This window comes from Odocoileus virginianus, chromosome 25, assembly GCF_023699985.2.
Source record: "Odocoileus virginianus isolate 20LAN1187 ecotype Illinois chromosome 25, Ovbor_1.2, whole genome shotgun sequence".
NCBI classification, from domain to species: domain Eukaryota; kingdom Metazoa; phylum Chordata; class Mammalia; order Artiodactyla; family Cervidae; genus Odocoileus; species Odocoileus virginianus.
The window spans coordinates 23401397-23426414 of record NC_069698.1 but is presented as its reverse complement, the minus strand read 5'-3'; the positions used below and the strand labels follow the sequence as shown (position 1 = coordinate 23426414).

General features: G+C 35.5%; 1 long non-coding RNA gene and 1 pseudogene across 1 annotated transcript; one reads left to right on the top strand and one right to left on the bottom strand.

Moving 5' to 3' along the window:
* Positions 1-384: 384 nt before the first annotated feature.
* Positions 385-25018, bottom strand: LOC139031101 (uncharacterized). The gene is made up of 3 exons (XR_011483528.1): positions 24910-25018; positions 19882-19994; positions 385-563 (listed from the first exon to the last, which is right to left on the bottom strand). It is a non-coding gene; the product is annotated as an uncharacterized lncRNA (long non-coding RNA).
* Positions 22391-22474, top strand: LOC139031134 (U4 spliceosomal RNA; annotated as a pseudogene).

Below are 25018 nucleotides of genomic sequence, written 5' to 3'. Positions count from 1 at the left end.
ATTCCAGCTTGTGATTCACTCAGTCTGGCATTTTGCATGATGTACTCTGCATATAAGTTAAATCAGCAGGGTGACAATATAAAATCTTGATGTACTCCTTTCCCAATTTTGAACCAGTCAGCTGTTCCATGTCAGGTTCTGTTTGAAATTTGTACCTTTTGGCTCCTTTTGTTCAATAACTATTTGTTTGGCTAACGTCTGACAAATATTGCTGTCTTGTTTTTCATTTTTTTGTTATGCTTCACCCCTTTGAATTTTTAAATGAAGGTCATGGGGAAGCCTTCCTGGAAATGAGAAAAAGCCTTACTACAAATATGATGATTAAAAAGCAAAGATTAAAAGAAATTACTGTCATTTATTGCATGTATTCATTAGCCTGCCATAATAAAATACTATATACCATGTGGCTTAAATAACAGATATTCATTTCCTCACAGCTTTGGAGACTGGAAGTCTGTGATCAAGGTGCCTGCATGATCTGTTTCTGGTGAGGCTCTCTTCCTGGTTGCAGACGACGGTCTTACTGTCATGTCCTCATGTGCCCTGCTCTAGGTGCAGACACCCTGAGAAAAAGAGTAAACATTCAGGTACTCTTCCTAGAAGAATACTACTCTTATCATATCAAATCCCAGTCTTAACTATTTCCTTAGACTCCCCATCTCCAGATAAATTACACTGAAGATTAGGGCTTCAACATGTAGATTCTGTGGATAGACATCCAGTCCATAGTATTACTTAAGTAAATAAGCACAAATAATAAAGCAATGTATGGATATATAAGTAAAAAGTAAAAACACAAAGAGAAGATCATTAAATTGAGTGTCTCAAAGCCATATATTCCTAAATGTCAACCTTAAATATATGTTAACCTGACACTTCAAAGATTAATTGGGGATTTTAATCAAAATGCAGATCTCAGATCCACTGAATCAAAATCTCCAGGGAGCAGACCTAGAAGTGTATATTATGACAAACTCTCTGAATGATTGTTAAGAAAACAAATTTACAACCAATAAACAACTGGTTTTATGTTTTTATTTTATTTTATTTTATTTTAATTATTTTAATGTTTTTATTTTTTTTCCATTTATTTTTATTAGTTGGAGGCTAATTACTTTACATCATTACAGTAGTTTTTGTCATACATTGAAATGAATTAGCCATGGATTTACATGTATTCCCCATCCCGGGCCCCCCTCCCACCTCCCTCTCCACCCGATCCCTCTGGGTCTTCCCAGTGTACCAGGCCTGAGCACTTGTCTCATGCACCCAACCTGGGCTGGTGATCTGTTTCACCCTAGATAATATACATGTTTCAATGCTGTTCTCTTGAAACATCCCACCCTCGCTTTCTCCCAGAGTCCACAAGTCTGTTCTATACATCTGAGTCTCTTTTTCTGTTTTGCATATAGGGTTATCGTTACCATCTTTCTAAATTCCATATATATGTGTTAGTATACTGTAATGGTCTTTATCTTTCTGGCTTACTTCGCTCTGTATAATGGGCTCCAGTTTCATCCATCTCATTAGAACTGATTCAAATGAGTTCTTTTTAATGGCTGAGTAATATTCCATGGTGTATATGTACCACAGCTTCCTCATCCATTCGTCTGCTGATGGGCATCTGGGTTGCTTCCATGACCTGGCTATTATAAACAGTGCTGCGATGAACATTGGGGTGCACGTGTCTCTTTCAGATCTGGTTTCCTTGGTGTGTATGCCCAGAAGTGGGATTGCTGGGTCATATGGCAGTTCTATTTCCAGCTTTTTAAGAAATCTCCACACTGTTTTCCATAGTGGCTGTACTAATTTGCATTCCCACCAACAGTGTAAGAGGGTCCCCTTTTCTCCACACCCTCTCCAGCATTTATTGCTTGTAGACTTTTGGATAGCAGCCATCCTGACTGGTGTATAATGGTACCTCATTGTGGTTTTGATTTGCATTTCTCTGATAATGAGTGATGTTGAGCATCTTTTCAAATGGTAGCCATTTTAGTCGTATTATAGGAAAGATTTTAAGACCAAACTTGATTCTAACTTGAAAGTACTGTATACTATCAGAAGGCCCTAGTATGGACATAAAAACTTACAGCAATGGCAAATGTGGCATTTGTGTCTTCCCTGTTAAAAGTTAAAACAGGAGATGTATAATATTCATATCTGTAATATGCTCCTTTAACTGAATATTTGTCCTTTAAGTTTTTTAAAGTTTACTTAAAAGTAAATTTTATAGTTTAAAATCTATTGTGAACATTTATAGCAAAAGCTAAACCAAATATTCTATAAATGTCAAATGTATCTAAAGTTTTATTATACATAAGCAGAAAAAGATCAAGAATATAATAAAGTTTAAATAATGGGAGATATCTTTTGAATAATACAAGAAACCATGAAAATTAAATTCCTTCCTTGTTTAGGGATTCTTTTTAATAGAAAAAAAGAAATGTTACTTTAGGGAAGGTATTAACTTGGAGAATTAATAAATTTTGACAAAATGCAGCTATACCTGTCTTTAAATGAGTTTTTAAAAACATAAATAATTGGGGCAGGTTTATTAGTCATAAAAAAAGATTCTACAGAGTCAATTAAATACTTAAAAGTGCATAAAAAGTTATTACAAAAGGAAAATCGAACCACTGTTTCGGTCTTAAGTTATGATGTAACCAGGTGATTAATTAAAGGAGAAATCTGAATACTCATTGTGAGCATACAAAAACTAGCTGCTTTTAGGGATCATACAAAGGAAGAGACAACATGACTCCTAACAAAAATGGAGGAGCAAAATGTTGGATAAACCAGTGGAAATAAACTAGATACAGATAGCATGAGTGAGGGCTGAGATAAAGTGATTTAAAGAAATAGGTTAACATGAACAATATTAGAAGCAATTAAAAATAGGCAGAACATTATTAAAGCAAACAACTCTTCAGCCAAACTAATCTTTTTGTTTTTTTCCAGAAGATTATAATCCCCCTTTATTACTCATGTTAATATTTTGGAGGAGACAATGTAAATAAATGTGATAAAGATACTTCGGTATTATCAGAATGGAGACCAGGTGTGGAAGTTAATATTCTGTCGTTAAAACAGCAGCCAGGTCCAATGGTTTAGAATTTTTAAATTCATCACTTTGTTCATTATTTACACATGTCCATTGGCAGCTTGCCAATCATAATGTATGCACAAAGACAAAAGCCATATAATTAGCTGTGGATGACCTGTTTTGGCTGGTAACCTTCCTTCTGTTATTTTGAGGGAAATATTTCGATAAAATTTTTGTTAGGATAGATATAACTCACTAATAAACTTATGCCCATATGAAAATATGTTCTTGTATTCTTTCCAAAATTATTTGTTTGTTGTTATATGACATTGGCTGACTTGGAGGATGTAAATTACTCTCTCTGTAATGTTTGCTAATATAGTACTACAGGAAAAGATATTTGCTATCTGCCTCAAGATGGAGAATAATGGTGCTGACTTTTCAGTAACTTAACAGTTGACTATATTTTCCCATTTTATTTTATGTGCGGTTTGAATTGCATATGCACTATATTTCACTGTTGATTTTAGCACAGGATCCAGATGTTCCTGACACATCTGTTTTCGTATCTTTATATAAATGAACTTCAAAATGGTACTAGCAACTCTGGGGACTGCATTAGCCACAATAAAAAGTACATATTTTTGTCTTGTCTACATGGGAACCATCTATGTATAAAGTAGATGTGGAGTAGCTAGGCATTTTTTATGTGTCCTTACAATGCAGTTATTTACATACTACTGATTTGCTATGCCTGGCCATCTGGTTACGGATGAAATGCTGCAGTTACTGTTTTTTTGCCTTTGTTTAAAAGGACTTTCTAAATGTTATCAATACCAAATGTTCTATGTCATTTATGCTAATAATCTACAAAAGCATTATATATTTTTCCAGATTGTTGCATGTTACCTTTCTAAATTTACATATCCTTTACTTTTTAGCTGACTTTGTAAAACGGTGGAATTAAAAATGCTTTGAGCATTTTCATAGATGTTATATGATGCACATTATTTCTTAATAACTATATGAAACAGTAGATCTACACCACCTGTTCTTTTACCAGTAAAGATGTAGCCTGGTAGTTAAAAGCTCAGGCAGAGCAGTCAGTTTTTATGGCAAGAATGGCTGTGAAATTTGTGACTATGTGAACTGGGAAAGATACACACATCTCTAAATCCTAATTTCTTTATCTGTAAAGTGAGAATAGTTGCAGTATTAATTTAGACAGTTGTTGGGTGAATTGAAATAGGTAACCTATTTTAAGAACTTAGCACTGCACTGAGTATATAATAAATATTTTTTTAAATAGCCATTTGGTTTAATATGGCTATAATGATCTATAGTGGTAAGCGATAAGTGTTAGTCACTCAGTTGTGTCTGACTCTTTGCAACCCCATGAACTATAGCCTACCAGGCTCCTCTGTCCATGGAATTTTCAAGGCAAGGATACTGGGATGGGTTGCCATTCCCTTCTCTAGGGATATTCCTGACCCAGGGATCAAACCAGGGTCTTCCGCATTGCAGGCAAAGTCTTTACCATCTGTGCTACCAGAGAAGCCCCTATTAATATGATTAAAGATAGCAATTAAAATATTTAATATGTTTAAAGAAATTGAGTTTAACACTGCTTACTGTAACCAAGTATTTTTCTATTTTAATAATGAAGATGAACTCTTAAATAATATATATTCTTATTTTAATGTACTTACACAGTATTACAGGAAGTTGGTGCATGTTCCAAATTTTTTTAAAGTTTTTAAAAAATGAAAGAGAAGTCTAAAATACACACATTGATACACAGGTTTTTTTAAGTAAAAAATAAAACAGCTTTACTGAGGTATAAGTTTTAGACAAAAACTGTTTATTTAATGTATCCACATTGATAAAACCATTACTTCAATCAAAGTAAGAGACATATGCATCATCTCCAAAGTTTCCTTGTGTCTTTGTGAGCCTTTATGTGTATGTCTGTGTGTGTACGAAAGATAGAGAGCACGACTTAACATGAGATCTGCCCCTTTCAATAGATTGTCAAATGCACAATACAGTATTGTTGACTAGAGTTACTATGATGTACAGCAGATTTCTAGAACTAATTCATCGTTCAGAAGTACTGAATAATATATTCAATAACATTCTTATTTTTAAAGCAAAATCCCATTGTATAGTCAGTATCATTGAAAAGAAATCTGAAAATAGCAGATCATTACCAATACAATGTGTTTCCCTGTTGTTCACATAGGAAAAAAAAATGTATACCATATTTACATTCACAAAAATACAGTAAAGATTTGTTAACAAAATAACATGTGAGAAAATTTTCAAATTTTATTTCATACATAGTAGTAATCAGATATTTTGAAAAGTTTGCCAACTATTAAGAAAAGGATATATGTCCCTAGGCTAAAAGTCAATATGTGTATGTTACTAAGAAGAGTAATTTTGAAATTATAAAGATGAGATTTTCACAATCTTAAAATGATTCTTTATTACTAACATAGATATTTTAATAGCTTTTGATCATGTTTTAGAAAATGTTTAATACTTTATGTTAATGCATAGCACTATGTTATGCTTTTTCCATTTGCATTTTCAAAGGAACATTTGATTTTTAAGAAAAAATACTGAGTTTAAGTGGAAAAACAATTTAAAATTACTAAACTGATAAAATGTTACATGTTAAAATGAAATCTAAAACACACTTTTCTACAGCTATTATAGCAAAATACTTGATAGATAAAGCTTTTGGGATAAAGAGGAAATTCAACCTATTCCTCCATTTAATAAAAGAGAGGAAAAAGTTCTTGACTAGATACAATTGATTTTAGAAACAAAATATCTCATTAAAAATTTATGAACATTTAAGAACGGTATTCTATATCCCCAAATCATTGATACTGAAAAGATGGCAGCTTAATACTAATGAAAAAATAGTTGATTTTTTTTTACTTGTATTTGCCACATTTTTCTGTATTTTAAAAGAAGTGAATGATTTCAAATACAATAGAAAGTTTGCATTTAGCTTATTATCATTTTATGCCTATTGTTAACATCAACCTCATCATGATAAGGGAGCCCACATTTCCAGATATTATCATAATAAAGAATAAGATTGAAGGACATTTGATATATATGTTCGCCTATGGAAAATAATGTTGATAAAACTTTAACTTTATTTTTTCACCACAGTATACTTAATACTCTGATACAAATTTCCATGGGCATGTGTGCTTAACACAATACAAATTAATTAATGCTTTCAAGTTGCATCAGGGTGTTTTTGATGTTTGGTCACTAAGTTGAGTCTGACTCTGTGTTTACACCAATGATGAAGAGTTTGGATTTTTCCACATCCTTGCCAATATTGACATTTTAATGCTTGGCTAATCTGCTGTATATAAAATGTCATTTTCTTGATTCAATATGAATTTTTTTGAAAATTGATAAGGTGGAACAGCTTTCCACACCTTGCATATATTGTATTCTCAGAATTTTGTTTCTGTTGTTTGAGTGGTAGTTGCATGCTAGTGTTGTCTACTTCAATACACAACTTAAATTCTCTGTTGCTAAATTTCCTTCTATATTTAGAACAGAGTCTGACACTAGCACTCAAACTTTTATTCATGATTATGTTCCTGCTCATTTTGAGGAGTTTTTTCCTTATCAGAGAATGACATAAAAAATCATATATAAATCAATAAAGCACTTTTAGTTATAGAAACTGAAACTGTTCCTGTAATTTTTGTGTTTTATATAATACCAGTTTACATATAAACATGTAATATCAGTTTATATCTTGATATAAGTTAAAATATCATTTCACAGGCTTCCTTACATATTTGAAATTTAAAAAAAAACTTTGAAATTAAAATGAAAGATATGATAATACATATCTGTCTTTTCTTTGGCTCTGTAATTCAGTATTTCCTTTATGAAACAAGATGAATTCCTGTTCCACAAAAAGCTTTCCTGGTTTTTAGCCACTTGGTCATGTCTGACTCTTGCAGCGCCATGGACTGTAGCCCACCAGGCTTCTCTGTCCAAGGGATTTCCAAGGCAAGAATACTGCAGTGGGTTGCCACTTCCTTCTCCAGGGCATCTTCTTCACCCAGGAATTGAACCCGTGTCTCCTGAATTTTGGTGAGCAAATTCTTTACCACTGATCCACTAGGGAAGCCCTCCACAAAGCTTAGTGAATACTATTTTTAATCTATTATAAAATCTGGCTAGTATAGGGACAAAAGTTATGATTACATAAATGTGTATGATACTACATAAGTAGAGTTTAATATGCTAATTTACCATCAGAAATTTTCCCTTTCATTTCACTTGTATGTGACTGTGTGACAAATTTCAAAGTGTGCTAGATTAAAGGGAAAGATATTTATGTCCTTGTTTTTACCCTTCACTAACAAAGAGGGTTAATCAATATTACTCTCCATTTTCCCATCTGCAAAATGAACTACCACATCAAATATGATTTGTCTCTTTTTGTTCCATATGCTCTATATATCCCTAAAACAACCTAGAGCTTCTGGGGGAAAACAGAAAATTAAATAAATAAATAAATAAATAAAATCAATAGAAGGACATTTGATGAAACCAAAGTTTTTTTTTTTGTTTGTTTGTTTGTTTTTAAGGAAGCTCGATATAGAGAAGTATGAAATGATCAGATAAAGAAGAGATTTTGAAATAGTTCTTTTAATTAGCAATAAGACTCCAACTGAAATAGTCGTTTTAGGAACAAGAATATAATATTGCAGAATGAAGTTCTGACTGAAGTCACACTGCAGAAGTAGTTGTGGATAAAATTCCTATATAACCTCCTGCATTTCAGAAGAATAATGCAAATTATTGCTAGTTACCAAGATTGGTCTGTTCCAGGGAGAATCACAACCTAATTTAAATAAGTCCAATGAACCCTCCAACAGAAGAAAGAATCCTATTTCATCAAAGTGGATTCAGCCTGTGGCATGCTGTGTTTGGTTGTGGCCCAAGTCACAGCCCGCTGGGAGTGGCAGCCCCTGCCATCAGTGTCTGTCAGAGAGCAGACATTTCTCTCTTTGTTTTATCAATGAGCTCCAGGCTCTGGTGCTGGGCAGACAGCAGTGAAATGCTGACAGTGAGCTGCTGCGCAGACAGACCTGTGAGAGGCTCTGCTCTGTATTTAAAGGGCCCAAGAACTGCAGGAAGACAGTGTTCCTGACTCTCCTAAGTGGCATGTATGAAGAGATATCTGATTTAGCAGCTCTGACAGCCCACAGGAAACTTGATCCAGACAGAAACAGAATGTGAAATAAGAGGCGCTCTCATCCTTGAGTTTAAGAAAGAGGAGAAGAGACTAAGATTTCTGAGTGTGTCTGAAAAACTAGAGTTAAACACATACCTTTATTTAATTTCCAAAAACATCATGCCTACTTGTGGAGTGTAAATAGTGTACCTTCAGTTATCTAGTTAAGAAGTAGTTGTGGAGGAAAAAATCTAATAAGCTGAAGTGAGGCAGCCATTAAAACACAGTGATGAGGGGATATATGTATACAGATAGCTGATTCACTTCATTGTATTGCAGAAACTAATGCAATATTGTAAAGCAATTATACTGCAAAAAAAAAAAAGAAAAGCAAAAAAAAAATTTCCCCTATAAAAACAAATAAAAATCCCCATAATGATGAAAAATGTGGCCCTTGGGATCCTGTGACTTGGTTTCAAAATTTGTTCCAACCACTTCCCAGCCATGAAAGCTCAGACAAGATTCGAAGATATTTTTGTGTTTTTGTTTCTTCATCTGCAAAATGTAGCTGGTGTTCACATGACAGAGCTTTAATACTTAAATAAAGTATCTCTACTAATTGCTAAGGAAAATATTTAATGTTTCTTAATTCCCCAGTCAATGTTTGACATTATTTTCTACTGGTCATCAAAATCTATGCTCATTCTAAAATGACACTCAACTTTCTGTATTTGAGTGTAATAGTCTATTGAAATATGCTTCTCAGTGTTTCTATACTCTGTCTATAATATAAGGACATCACTCTTATTCATATAATTTATCTAGATTCATGGTGATTATCTTACATTATTTGTGTATTTGTCTAAAGTCAACTTATTGTTTGAAAGATACTATTTGGTTAGTTATAAGTAATACCTTATTGGAAACAGAAAGCTTAATCTGTATCTCAGGAATTGTGATTAGAAAGAAATGAAGATAAGAACAACTTTCTAAAGAAACAAACAAACAAAAAAAAGATGAGTACATTAAGAAAAACAGATAAAACATCTTGTGTGTGCTCAGTCATGTTCAACTCTTTGTGACCCCTAAGCCTTCAGGCTCCTCTGTCCATGGGATTGTCCAGGCAAGAATACTGGAGTGGGTTTCTATTTCCTCCTCCAGGGTATCTCCTGACAAAGGAATCAAACTCACATCTTCTGAGTCTCCTGGATTGATTGACAGGCAGATTCTTTAACTCTGCAGCCACCTGGGAATCTCACCATCAACTGAATGACTAACAGTATCTTGAAAACTACTTATTTCCTCATCCCTATTGCAAACTGATTCTGAGGTCTGTTTTGTATGTCCTGTTAAATGAGGTGGATTAAAAATCTATTAATTTGTTTGCTCTTTTTAAATCAAACCTTTGTGAATTACATAGTATTAGACAAATACGTCCTAAAATGTACTTATGCATACATATGACCATGTATTCAACAAATATTTAATATCTACCATAGACCTATACTTTTTTTTTAACTTTATAAACAATGAGTGAAAAACAGGAGTTGTTCTTCCCATAAGGAGCTTATAGTCTTCACAGAAAGGGATGAATCCATGCAGAATACACTTAAAAATTTTGAGGGTACTGATGGGAGAAATTTTCACATGTTGAGGTATGGGCTTCTACATAGTTTGAACCTTATGATAAATAGAATAGCTGGTCTTATGGCCTATAAATATGCATTGCATACTGCTGTAACCATTAAAGAAATGAATGCATTTAATAATCAAACTGGAGTAATGTGGTTCAAGCATTCAAAATGGAACCAAGTGGCCATTGTGTATACACTTTCAGATCATAATTGCATCACTGAGTACTTGAATTTTCTGAATAGTATGAGACTCAAGGACAGCATCAGCCATTCTCAATATGGGCTAGCAGCTGAGAGCTGCAATTTTATAGTCTTAAAGTCTTGTAATTATGCAACAATTTTGGATCCTTGTCATTTTTTTTTTCCTAATCAATTCTTGCTTAGCAAGCACCTTATTCTTGCCAGCTCCAATCCTAATTCTTGACAAACAATCTATGTAACTTTGTGGGTTTTATCTAAATAAGCCTCCTCCATTTTGTAGTCTGGAAGAATGCCATTCAGGTGATTCTTGAAACTGTGTCTCTCAGGCTATAGTCTTCAGTTAACGCAAATAAAACTTATTTTATTCCTAATGGATTATTATATGTGTTGACAATACTTACTATAAATAATCACAATAAGAAAATAAAAACAGAACAAGAAGAGCAGTTGTCATCCTGTTGATTTTGAACTTCCACATGTCCAGAATTTTGAATATTGAGAAAATAAATTTCTATTGTTTTAAGCTACTCATTTTGCTGTTATTTCTTCCAGTAGCTCTAGGAAACTAATATCAATTGATTTTGGTCTTGTCATCCTTCTACTTCTTGTGTGTAAAAGTTTTCTTCCATTTTCCCTTGATGAAATGTGTACATTGGTGCTTTCCTAGTGGCTCAGTGATGAAGAATCTACTTGCCAATGCAGAGGATACAGCTTTGATCCCTGGCCTGGAAAGATCCCACATGCCATAGGGCAGCTAAGTCTGTGTACAGCTATTGAATCTGTGCCTTAGAGCCCAGGAGCCTTAACTATTGAGCCCAAGAACCACAGCTACTGAAGCCTGTGTGCCCTAGAGCCCAAGCTCTGAAACAAGAGAAGCCATAGCAATGAGAAGCCTGTACACACAACTGGAGAGTAGCCTCCATGCTCCACAACTACAGAAAAGCCCACACAATAGCAAAGACCCAGCACAGCCAAATAGATAAACAAATAATAATTTTTTAAAAATTAAAAAAAATGTATACTTTTTTGGGCTTGCCTGGTGGTTCAGAGGTTAAAGCGTCTGCCTACAGTGCAGGAGACCCGGTTTTGATCCCTGAGTTGGGAAGATCCCCTGGAGAAGGAAATAGCAACCCACTCCAGTAATCTTGCCTGGAGAATCCCATGGAGGGAGGAGCCTGGTAGGCTACAGTCCATGGGGTCACAGAGAGTCGGACACGACTGAGCAGATTTCATTTTGTATCTTAGATTGGCTTACTAGGTGTATGTCTATATTTTACAAAGCACACATTTTGTTTCATGTTATATTGCTCAACTTGGGTTTACTAGGATCTACTTTCATTTCAAATTGACTTCCATTTCTTCCTTCCAGTTCTTTGTATTTTTAATAAATTCTAATTCTATGTATTTCATAAACCTCATTGTACATTGGTATTATTACTTGTGCTTTCTAATTCTAGGTATTTCATTTGGTTCTTTTCTACAGTTTTTATTTTTGTCTTAATATACCCTATTTGAAGTATTATACTCTCAATTTCATTGTTTACTTAAACACAGTTTAATTTCTTGAATTTATTTACAACATCTGAGTCAGAGGTTTTGTTTAATAAATGTAACATATGGATCCACTCAGAGTTCTTACTCAATACGTTTCTTCTGAGTACATGCCATACCTTTTATTTCTTTGCATGTCTTATGTTGACGATTGGATAATTCATATATTATTTTGTTACAACTCCAAATGTTGCTACCCCTCCCCCTTGAGGGTAGTTGTTGCTTTTTAAATTTTTGTTTTATTAATTAAGTTATTTATTTTTAAATTCTATTTTAGCAACTTGCTTGGAATAAACCCATGAAATTTTCCTCCTTGAAATGTATGGCTGGTGATATCACTTCTTCTTCTTCTTTTTTTTTTTTTTTTTGTTATCCTGACTTCCTTGGTGCATCTGCTTTTTCTACACAGTTCAGTGGTTAATTCAGAATTGGAAAGAATGTACTTAAACAACTTGAATTTCTCTTCAATTTCTAACAATAAATCTGTGTGTGAGTTAAAAACCACTGAGGCCATCTTCAACACTTGCTAAGCATTTTATTTTCCTAGAACCATCCCTGATCTCCCATGCACATGTACATAGCTTCTCACTTAGATGGGTACATTTGAAAAGGTATATAACCTTTTATGTCTCTCTAATTTCAAAGATTCCCCACTAATTTTCCAGCTAGCTTATTCACTGACCCAATAGGGATGCTAATCCCAGAGTAACAGTCATAAGATTTCCCCAATGTTGCCTACAGAGTTTGCTACATTTACAGATGACACAGTCAGGCCCGAGTATTCATCTTCTGCCTCAAATCAAGTCTGCCCTTAGGCAGTGAAACTTTTATTTTTCCCTTTCCCAGCCCAAATATAGTAATATTACAAAATCAAGCTTGGCAGGGCAGAAGTTAGGTAAGGCTACAGACTCCCACAGTTCTTCAGTTCCGTTCAGTTCAGTCACTCAGTCGTGTCCGACTTTACAACTCATGGACTGCAGCATGCCAGGCTTCCCTGTCCATCACCAACTGCTGGAGCTCACTCAAACTCATGTCCAATGAGCCAGTGATGCCATCCAACCATCTCATCCTCTGTTGTCTCCTTCTCCTCCCGTCTTCAATCTTTCCCAGCATCAGGGTCTTTTCAAAGGGGTCAGTTCTTTGCATCAGGTGGCCAAAGTATTGGAGTTTCAGCTTCAGCATTAGTCCTTCCAATGAACACTCTGGACTGATCTCCCTTAGGGTAGACTGGTTGAATCTCCTTGTAGTCCAAGGGACTCTCAGGAGTCTTCTCCAACACCACGGTTCAAAAGCATCAATTCTTTGGTGCTCAGCTTTCTTTATAGTCCAATTCTCAAATCCATACATGACTACTGGAAAAACCATAGCTTTGAGCCTACTGTTCTTACCCATCATTTAATAGTTTCTCTTGAGTGAACACTTATTACAGTTTTACTTTATTTGATTTCCAGAGATGAGAAATTATGAAATTTGAAGGGGTATATTTTCCAGCTTTTACATTTATTCTTGTGTTTAGAAGACATAATTTGCCATAGTTCACTCCACTATAGCTGGAAGTCAAAAATCTATTTGAGGATTCCCTGGTGGCTCAGTGGTAAAGAATCTGCTTGCCAGTGTAGGAGATGCAGGTTCAATCCCTGATCTGGGAAGATCTCACATGCCATGGAATAACTAAGCCCATGTGCCTCAACTACTGAGCCTATGCCCTAGAGTCTGGGAGCCACAATCACTGAAGCCTGCATGCCTAGGGCTTATGCTCTTTGACAAGAGAAACCACCACAATGGGAAGCTCGTGTACCACAATGAAAGAGTAGCCCTAGCTCTCCCCAACTAGAAAAAAGCCCTTGTAGCAACAAAGACCAAGCAGAGCCAAAAATAAACAAGTATTAAAAAAAAAATTCTATTTGATGTGTCTGATGTTACTTTATATCATTTAAATATTTTAAAAATTACTTAATGTGGGTGCTATTTAGGAATGTCATTAATTTTAAATTATATTATATCAAAGAAGCTGTTTAATTCATTTTTAATTATATTTATTCCAGGTTTTTCTGGATTGTGTAAATTAAAAATCATTTGATCATAATAATGACAAATGTATATGTTTGTTCCAGTCTTACGAGTTTTTTAATTTCATTTTTCCCTTGCCTTTTGTATCCTTCAAGATCTCAAGTAAAATTTTGTACTGAAATAATGATAACACGTATCTTTGTCTCTTTCCTATTCTTAGGAGGAAAGGATTGAATAGATATTATCAGATTTAAAATGTATGTCAGTTTGCATATACATTATCCTGGTCTTCAGACTTTATGTTATGAAATTTATAACACATTATATTATGTATACATATATTACATGTGCATATATTGTATAACATATAACATACATAGTGTTATAATATGAACTTTATAAAACACTTTTGAAGCATCTATCGAGAATTTTTCATTTATTCCATGGATGTATAAATTCACTTGATTGATTTTACTGAAAACAATATTGCATTTCTCAGATAAGTCCCACTTGATTATGAAGTATTGAACATCTATAATGTCTGGATTTGAATCTTTATTACTATTTTAAGTTTTCATATGTTATGTTTGCAAGTGAAATGGTCCAGCAATTATCCTTCCTTGCTGTGCTCTTATTAGGGTTTGCTCTCAAGGTTATTTTGGTCCCAAAAAATAGCTAATAGATGTTAATATATGGAAAAATTATTACAAATTAAGTATACTCTCTCTTAAGTGAAGGGATAAATTTAACCAACAAAACCAATTGCTTTGGCAATTGCTTTGTGGGAAAATTTTCAACTCAAGTTTGGCTTTTTTTTTGTATTGGGTGTAGGATTATATGTGTGCATGCAGGCTAAGTCACTTCAGTTGTGTCTGACTCTTTGTGACCCCATGGCCCATAGCCCACAAGGGTCCTCTGTCCTTGGGATTCTCTAGGCAAGAACATTGGAATGGGTTGCCATGCCTTCCTCCAGGGGATCTTGCTGACCCATTAATAGAATCCATGTCTCTTAGTCTCCTGCATTGACAGGCAGGTTCTTTACCACTAGTGCCTCTTGGGAAGCCCATAGGATTATACTGGATTTCTATTTACTATTGTGTCACTTTTGGTAAAATGTGTTTTTACATGAATTTTTCTTTCAATTTAAGATTACTTGGTAAACTTGCTCACACCATCTCCGTTATCTGTTTAGAATTTAACACACAGTATATACTTCAATATATATTGAAATGTTGATTTTACTCAGAAAGGTATAGATACATATTAATATGAAGTTTTCTTAAAAAAAAAACACAAAAACTTGATTTGTTACAGATACAACAGTTTTCAAAAACAACTGTTTATCTAAAAAAAAAAAAAAAGGATAAAAGCCAAAAACATATGTTAAAAGGTGGTTGCTACTCTGAGATTGACTTATTTTATTCTATAAAATTATAAATGTGTTAATTTTTAAGATAACTGAGGCATTATTGTTACTGGCATCTTAAAGCAGGCTTATATGGAAAATATTTCTGAAGCATATATTATTACTTATATTTATAATAGAGTCTAGCTTTAATAAAATAGCATTTTATTATGCAGTTTTATCTAGTTTCAACTTCCCATCTTGGTATTGTATTGGTACTCTGTAAGGACATTTTAATTAATTGAAAATCTTTTTTTTCTATTACTTGGAATCAACATTTATTTATGAATAGTTTGCAAAAGAATTTAAAATGTAATTTGCAATTACATCACTGTGTGCTTATTACAATGTTTCTAAATCATAGTATGGTTATAGGGATTTGTAAAGAAATTAGAGATTATTGGTTGCTTTTTCATATGTAATATCTTTTTTCTCACCTGACATGAATTTTCTGAAATTAGGTCTAACTAATATTCAAATTGTCTCATAGCAGGAAACTGAGTCTCAGATTCTTACAGGACAAGATATGTTCTTAAAACCTTTGAGATTCTCCAAGCTCATTATCGAAAGTAATGTATACTTCATAATTAATAGAGGCCAAAAGAGCTGATGGAAATGGTGATATACCCTGTAGAATATATTCTCTCACTTCCTATGTGGTTTTCCCCTTTATATCAGCTTTGAAACACAAGCAATTAAAATTTTTGCCTCACCTTAGCAAAATCACAAACCACTATGAAAAGTTAGAAACTTTCTAGGTTATCCACAGATAACTGAAACTATAATTGAGCAAACTTGGAATGACAATCTTATATTCCAAATTCTATCTTCTTCTCAGTGTAATAAGCAAAGAAAAATCCAATTTTATTAGTCAATTACTTGGCATCTCAAAATATTAATGCTTAAGCAGACTATCCAATATAAAAATTAATATTAAGAATTTCATATTTCATATAAAAATTACAAGCATGTCAATATATTCACTGTTTTCTTCTATTATAATTTACCCTAAGATTTAGTTTTGTCAAGGTATTCAAATGAATCCACCCCCTTCCATCTTTTTGTTCTATCATTTGGACGCTTGACAGATTGGATGGTGGTGCCTGAATTAGGAAGGACCATCTGCTTCACCCAGTTCACCAATCTGAATGTTAATCTCTTCTGGAAACACTCTCACAGACACACACATATTGTTTTACCAACTATTTGGGTGTTCCTTAGCCCAGTCAATTGACACATGAAACTAAACATCACATGCTCCAAAAGTCTGTTGTACAGAGTATAGTCGTCCCAGGGTATGACTGGGGAGAAACCATCCATTCTAGGATGGCTCACACACACGCCTGGCAAGCTGGGCTGGTCACTGGTAGGAAGCCTCGGTTCCTTCCCGTGTGGATGTCTCCAGAGGCCTTTTGACGTGGTGGCCTGCTTCCTCCAGAGCAAGTGAAAGCCAGAATGTACTTTATGACCATTGCAGGTTGCACACTCTCTTTCCTATTAAATTCTTTTGGACATTATTCAGCGTGAGCCTCTTTCAGGGTGGGAGGAGATTTATACAAGGATGTAATGGAAATAAACAGGGATAAGAACTTTAATGGGCCATCTTAGGTGCTGAACAGCACAGACTCCAAACTTTTTTCATTGTTCTGGATGGACATTAGACCTAAACCAGAATAATCTGTGTGGTATGAAATTCCAGCCAACAGACATCACTTAAGCAGAAATGATTCTAAGCCACTAACCCTGAGGTATTCAAGTAGATGCAAAAAAATAAATACATAAATAAAGCAAAAGTAATCCAGTAAAATCAGTGGGTACAGCTTACTTTTATTTCCCATTAACCCTTCAAAATTTATCCTTTAGAGGGTTGAACTCATCGTCCTGTGGTTTAAAACCTAGTCAGTCCCCATGACTTTTCAAGTAGTGTCTAGATGATAAATAGTTTTATATTAACCTTAAATGGCAAACATGATCTTTTTCTCTTCCTTAGTGGCCAGGGTAGTTTTGCTTGCTGTGCAGTCTGGGGTAAGGATATGCATATGTGGTACAAAAAACCTTTCTTTCTGTTTTATCCTCTTCTCTGATTATTAGCTGTCGTTACCCATACATCTGCAGTTGGAGCCCAGTCACATTGAATGGTATGGAGATGGTCTTTCCTAAATGAGCCCTGTTGTGAGATGGGTATATGTATGTGTGGTGGGGTGGGGGGGAGCTGTGTGGGTAAGAGGGTGTCTGACTCTGTGTCTTATTAAAGCTGGAATGATCCATTCAATGGAATCCCATCAACCCTCCCATGAAAGCCTCTCGGCTTCCCTGGTGGTTCAGGTGGTAAAGAATCTGCCTGCAATTCAGGAGACCAGGGTTCAATCCCTGGGTCAGGAAGATCCCCTGGAGAACAGAACGGCAACCCACTGGTATTCTTGCCTGGAGAATTCCATGGATAGAGGAACCTGGTGGACTACAGTCCATGGGGTCTCAGAGCCAGACATGACTGAGAGACTAAAACTTTCATTACTACACCGCTATAGGACTTAAAATATCTCAGACCAGCTCCCTGTTTTTGTGGTCCAAATCTATCCCACACAAAAAGCTCACACATTCTTTTGCCTATTAACTTATAATATGAATGTAGTTATTTCTTTAATGGGAAAGCAGTTCATCTTTCTGATGCTGCCTTTCAAATATCCTGAATGGAACTCAGATTCCAGAGAATCCTTCTGAAGTCTCTGAGTAGGTCTCATGAAGCACCACTTGTTGGACTTGAGGGAAAGAGTAGAAAACCATTCCTACCCTTTGGGACAATAATCTTGCTTGGATTGACCCTACACTAAAGACACCCTCAAAAGTCTCCACAAAAATCTCCTCTCCCTTTTCCTAACCTGGACTCTTTTACAGACTTGATCCTTCGTAGTGTTCATGGACCAAAGATTATGAAACTGTGCACGGGTGACTGAAGAGCAACAACAGAAATAAACATTGAGTGTCCATCCACTAGAACAACTCAGCATCAGGAGTTCAATATGGTTATTGTCCTTAAGAACTTTGCTTGGCTAATTCACTATCTTCAAGTTTTTGGCTTAAATTTCACCTTCTAAATGAATATTGCTCCTCATGGTCAATTTAATAAAGCAAACTATCTGACGTCTTCCCCATTTTGCATTTCAAACTTCCATACATGATTCTAGATTTTCTCTGCGATATTTATACTTCGTATATACTATGCAGTTTGCTTACTTGTTATGTTATTTATGATGTGTATTGAGAGACTAAAAATACAAACAGGTGATGACAAGGCCATATATAAAAACAGAACTCTGACTTATAGCCTTCAGCAAATTGTCCAGAAAACCAGCCCCCATATTTACAGTAATCAGCCCAGAAGTCAGCCTGCTGTAAGTCAGACTGGTAGGAAATCAGACTGCTATCTCTAGTAACTGCTCTTTCCAGAAAACCAAACATTATTTATTACAGTTGGCCCCAAATGGTCAAGACTTGATTAGTTACTGACAGCTTTCTTAATTTTTGTCCCTATTCCAACTTAGGACCAACTAAAGAAAGCCAAATATGCAGCCCTAACCAACTACAAAAGATGCTCCACTGCTACAGCTTCCCCATTTCAACAGCTTCAAGTCAGGGTATATGTGAAGAGTTTCCTTTCTCCCACCACAATGCACTCCTATTCTTTTGCCTGCCATTGAACTTCTGTTAAAACACAAGGGAGGGGGACTTATCTGGTGGTACAGTGGAAAAGAATCTGCCTGTCAAGGCAGGGGATATGGGCTTGATCTCTGGTCTGGGATGATTCCACACGACACAGAGCAACTAAACCCATGTGCCACAACTACTGAAGACGGTACCCTAGAGCCCGCATGCTGTGACTACTGAAGCCTGTGTGCTGAGATCCTGTACCCCCACGTGTGGCCACTAGAGAAAAGCCCACAGAGCAATGAAAACCCAGTGCAACTAAAAATAAATAAATTAATTAATTATAACAATATGCAAGGGAAGGGATTTCTCTGGTGGTCTAGTTATTGATGACTGCCTTCCAGTGCAGGAGATGTGGATTTGATCACTGGTGGGGGGAACTAAGATCCCACATGAGGCAGAGCAACCAAGCCCATGTGTCTCAACTACTGACCTACATGCCACAGCTAGAAAGCCCATGTGTCACAACAAAGATTTCATGCGCCACATCTGAGACCTGAGGAGGCTAATAATAATAACAGTAATGTGTGTGTACTTAGTCACTCAGTCATGTCTGACTCTGCACATCCCCATGGACTGTAGCCCACCAGGCTCCTCTGTCCATGGGGATTCTCCAGGCATGTATACCAGAATGGGTTTGCCATGCCCTCCTCCAGGAGATCTTCCCAACCCAGGGACTGAACCCAGGCCTCCCACATTGCAGGCAGATTCTTTACCATTTGAGCAGCCACCAAGGAAGCCAACTAATAGTAATAAATTAAAACCGAAAGAAACACAAGGTACAATGACTACTTTTTTACCATGACCAAGCTCTGAAGAGTCTTTTATTGTTCTCATTTGATTCTTCCTTTATTACCATGGTATTCTCACCGCAAATTTCCCTGCTTTCTGAATATGATGGTTAATTTTATGTATCCACATGGCTGGTCCATAGTGCCTAGATATTTGGTCAAATTTTTATTTTGGATATTTCTGTGAGGGTGTTTTTTGGATGAGGTTAAAATGTAAATTGGTGGACCTCTAGTAAAGAGATTACCCTCTATAAAGTGGGTGGGCCTCATCTAATTTGCTGAAGGCTTTAAAAGAACAAAAACTGACCTACCTAAGCAAGATGAAATTCTGCCAGAAGACAACCTTCAGACTTGAACTTCCATGCTGACTCATCCCAGGGTCTTTGGAGTCAGCCTACTCTAATGATTCTGGACTTGCCAGCCTCTGTAAGCACATGAGTCAATTCCTTAAAACAACTCTCTGTATACGTACATGTATTATTGATTCTATTTCCCTGCAGAACCTTGATTAACACACTGAACCAACCACTCTGCAACTTCCCATTTTGGACTGTTAACTCCATGAAGGAAAGCTTCAGGTCAGTTATTGACATATCTCATGTGCCAAAAATATGCTTAGTACATAGCAGTTAGATAATATATTGATAGAATCATTGAATAAATAAGCAACAATCTCTAAAATGTATACTTTGGTGCCTGAGGTTTGCATCTCTCAGGAATGTTGAATGATGAGAGAGACAGACAGACAAACAGAGATAAAAAAACAGAGACAGGGAGACAAAAATGCACATAGAAAAAGAGAGGTAATACCAGATAAGCCAAGATCTTATGAGTCTAAGAAACAATCAAGTAGAAGCTGTTGAATTTTGCCTAGTGTTACCACTGCTCTGTTAAACTGAAACAAAATAGAAAGGAAACCAACATCATACCTCTTATTAATGGACTTTCATGAACACATTTCATCTCAATTTATATTTCATGGCATCCAGGTGCTAAGTGCAGTTTCAAACCTACTCTACCCTCCCATAAATTATACAGTAAATCATCACTTGGTAATGGGCACTTTATTTTTCATGCTGATTTCCTTAAGTGCTCTGCTCTGAGGTCTCTCAGTCATGGCCATATGCTTTTCTTTCCTTTCACATATTTGAATATAGAGCCATACTGATAGTTCCAAGATCTTTTTTTTTTTTTTTTCTACCTTTTCTTATGAACCTTGGGTTATTCAAAATTGTTCTTTCAGATCAAGAACAGAGTGAAAATCTTTCACAGAAAACCAACATGTAGCAAACTTTTTTTTTTCCTTTTATCACTCTTGCTAAGATTCATTTGAAAAAGATTTTCCTGAAAAGATAAAAGAAAGTATGACAACTTTTGAATCAAAAATGCCTTGAAAAGTAGAAACATAGCTCAAGAAAATGTGTTTCAATGTTTAAGAACTTTGACACATTAAAATATGTGTTATTTTGTTTGTTTGTTTTGCTTAGCTGTTTTTGCTCTTTTGCTCTTTTATTAGGATGTAGTATACTTGGTGTCTGATACCGGATGGGAGATAAATCATATTTCACAAATAGGTATCATTTAAAGTTGTACTGTTATGGACTGATAAACTATTTTTTCCCCTCATCTTTCTCAGAAATAGTCTTCATAATAGTTCATTAGCATTGTGACAACCGAACCTTCAGGCAATCTCAGGCTGCTGTCTGGGCAAACGTTTCTCCATGCTGCTAATTCCATGTACTGCTCTCTGGCCAGTTCCCAGCTGTCCAATTTCTCTTGCCTCAAACAGATTCCATTTTTCAAAGGTTCCTAACATTCTTCTGAACAGGGTTTTAAGAATAAGTGTTTTCCACTTTAAATTTTGGTACCTTATTGTCAGATATAACATCTGGCTCTAATTGCTGGTTATTATAGGTTATTATGACTTGAATTGTGGAAGACAGAAGAATTATTATACCTTATTCAGTATAGATTTATATAAGATGTGTTTTTTTAATATATTTTCCTTTTTAATGATTTATAACATTAAGTGCAAAATTAAAATCATTTTCATGAGTTATTTATATGAATGTAAAAAGAAATGTTCTCTTCAAAGAAGATGTACGAATGGCCAAGAGGAACATAAAATGATGTTGAACATCATTAATTATTGGAGAACTACAGATCAAAACTAAATAATGAGATATTACTTCACACTGGTCAGAATGGCCATCATCAAAAGATCTACAAATAATAAATGCTGGAGAGCGTGTAGAAAAAAGGGAACCCCCATTCATTGTTGGTAGGAATGAAACTGGTAGAGCCAATATAGAGAAGAGTATGGAGATTATTTAAAAAACTAAAAATGGAACTATCCTATGACACAGCAATCCCACTACTGGGCATATACCCTGAGAAAACCATAATTCAATAAGGTATATGCACCCCAGTATTCATTGAAGCACTATTTATGATAACCAGGACATGGAAGCAACCATGACTTCATGGACTGCAGCCCACTAGGCTCCTCTGTCCATGGGTTTCCCAGGCAAGAATGCTGGAGTGGATTGCCATTTCTTTTTCCAGGGGAGCTTCCCCACCTAGGATCAAACCCACCTTTCCTGGATTACTGGTTGTTTCCTGCATTGCAGGCAGATTCTTTACCACTGAGCCACCAGGGATTCCCACAATGGAATATTGCTCGGTCACAAAAAGGAATGGAATTGGGTATTTGTAGAGATGTGAATGGACCCATAGTCTGTCATACAGAATGAAGTAAGTCAGAAAGAAAAACAAATGTAATATATTAATGCATATATGTGGAAATTGGAAAAACAGTACAGCTTTGTGCAGTGGCAGTATCATGGCCAATGAGGTTTATCTGAGGCACAATTATTGCTAATAGAAAAATGGTACAGATGAACCTATTTGCAGGGCAGGAATAGAGACACAAACATAGAGAATGGACATGTGGCCATGGGAGGAGGAAGGACGGATGAGCTGGGATGTTGGACTGATCTATATGAACTACCATGTGTAAGCCAGATAGTGGGAACCTGCTGTTGAGCCCAGGGGGCTCAGCTCAGTGCTGTATGACGACCTAGATGGGCTGGATGAGTGGTGGGCGTGAGGGAAGTACAAAAGGAGGGTATATAAGTATGGCTATAGGCAATTCAAAATTGGGAAAGGAGTAAGTCAAAGCTGTATATTGTCACCCTGATTATTTAACTTATATGCATAGTGCATGATGCAAAATGCAGGGCTGGATGAAGCAAAAGAGGGAGTCAAGATTGCTGGGAGAAACATCAATAACCTCGGATATGCAGATGACACAACGCTTATGGCAGGAAGTGAAGAGGAACTAAAGAGCCTCTTGATGAAGGTGAAAGAGGAGAGTGAAAAGCTGGCTTCAAACTCAACACTCAAAAAACTAAGATCACGGCATCTGATCCCATCACTTCATGGCAAATAGGGAAACAGTGGAAACAGGGACAGACTTTATTTTCTTGGGCTCCAAAATCACTGCAGATGATGACTGCAGCCATGAATTAAAAGATGCTTGCTTCTTGGAAGAAAAGCTATGACCAACCTAGAATACATATTAAAAAGCAGAGATGTTACTTTGCTGACAAAGGTCCGCCTAGTCGAAGCTATGGTTTTTCCAGTAGTCATGTGTGGATATGGGAGTTGGACCAAAAAGAAGACTGTCTGAAGAATTGATGTTTTTGAAATGTGGTGTTGGAGAAGACTCTTGAGAGTCCCTTGGACTGCAAGGAGATCAAACCAGACAATCCTAAAGAAAATCAATCCTGAATATTCATTAGAAGGACTGATACTGAAGCTCCAATACTTTGGCCACCTGATGCAAAGAGCCGACTCTTTAGAAAAGACCCTGATCCTGGGAAAGATTGAAGGTAGGAGGTGAATGGGACAGCAGAGGAGGAGATGGTTTGATGGCATCACCAACTCAATGGACATGAGTTTGCATAAGCTCCATGAGATGGTGAAGGACAGAGAAGCCTGGCGTGCTGCAGTTCATGGGGTCACAAAGATTTAGACACAACTGAGCGACTAAACAACAGTAGCCAATTCATTTTGCTCTACAACACTGTAAAGCAACTAATTTAAAAATTAATGAAATAAATAAAATATTAATAAAATCCAATCTGTGGGAGGAAAATATTCTGTGGTCTTAGAAATCAAATTATAAGAATGATTCTTAAGCAACCAGGCTAGAATAGAAGAAATGAAGCTTTATTAAAAGAGTTCACAGTTCCACAAGGGACTTAATTTAATTTGCCCAAATGGCAGAGGCTTGAAGAAATATTTGTAATAGTTGCTAATCAACATGCTTTAGCTTTATGGCAAAATGTTTTAAAATGAAATAGAAATGTGTTTTCAATAACTTTTCATGAATATAATTGGCAAAAAATAAAGTCATCATTTTTAAGCACATAGATTTTGTTTTGCAGATAAATAATTATTGGACAAGATATTTAAAGAGTAGAATAACTTATTTGGAGTTTTCAAGAAAAAGAGCCTCTTACTGAAGCACATTTGTAATTAGCTCTTTACCTTTGAAATAACGCTTCCCCTAATTTTGCTCAAAAATTTCTAAAATATAATGTTTGTAAGATGTAGTGTTTTACCTTCTTAACTAAAATATGTGTATATTCCATGTCCCTTGTTTAGATGAATTCTTGTATCATTCTGAGCCTTCTTTTGACAAAACATGAAGAACTGATGTCATCAAAAAAACATGAATATATCTTGAACTGCTTGGCTGTAGTTTTAATTCGGCATTTTTTTTTTCTTATTCAGTGTTAGATTACTATTTACTATCATCCTCTATAACATCTTCTGCTCTCAATAATACCTTTGAAGTTTCAGATTTTCTTGATCCATCAAATCACCACAAATGTTTTTAAAACCACATATTTATATACCCCATAATCAAATTATGTCATTGGTAAAAATGGTGTGAGTTAGTTAACCTTTAATTCTCTTTCTAAAGCCATGCAGAGGATTGTTTCTTTTACCCAGCTTTGAGAACAATTATTCAAATTGCTACCTTCTTGTTGGATATGGGGTGGGAATTATTAACAAGATGATTTCATATCACATATATTTTTCACCACCAGCCTGAAATGAGACTGTCAATGTGATTTCAAAACAAATGTTTTCCTTCTGAAACATATATTGGAATTTTATCCCCCTATCCTTACTTATTCTGCTCTCCAGAAGTGTTAGTGTGAGTTGTATGAAGAGGATAGAGAAAGAAGAAAAGCATTTCTTTTTTTTTTTAGCTTTCTAATAGCTCAAAAGCTTATCTTAAAGCTGTGAGATGTTGTGTTACTTACCATATAGATCTTGTGATAATCATTTGTATTATTGTCCAACTATTTCTGTTGGCAGTATCACTTTGGGTTCCCGTCACAGAGAAACTGAATGGGGCCCTGTGAGGCTCTG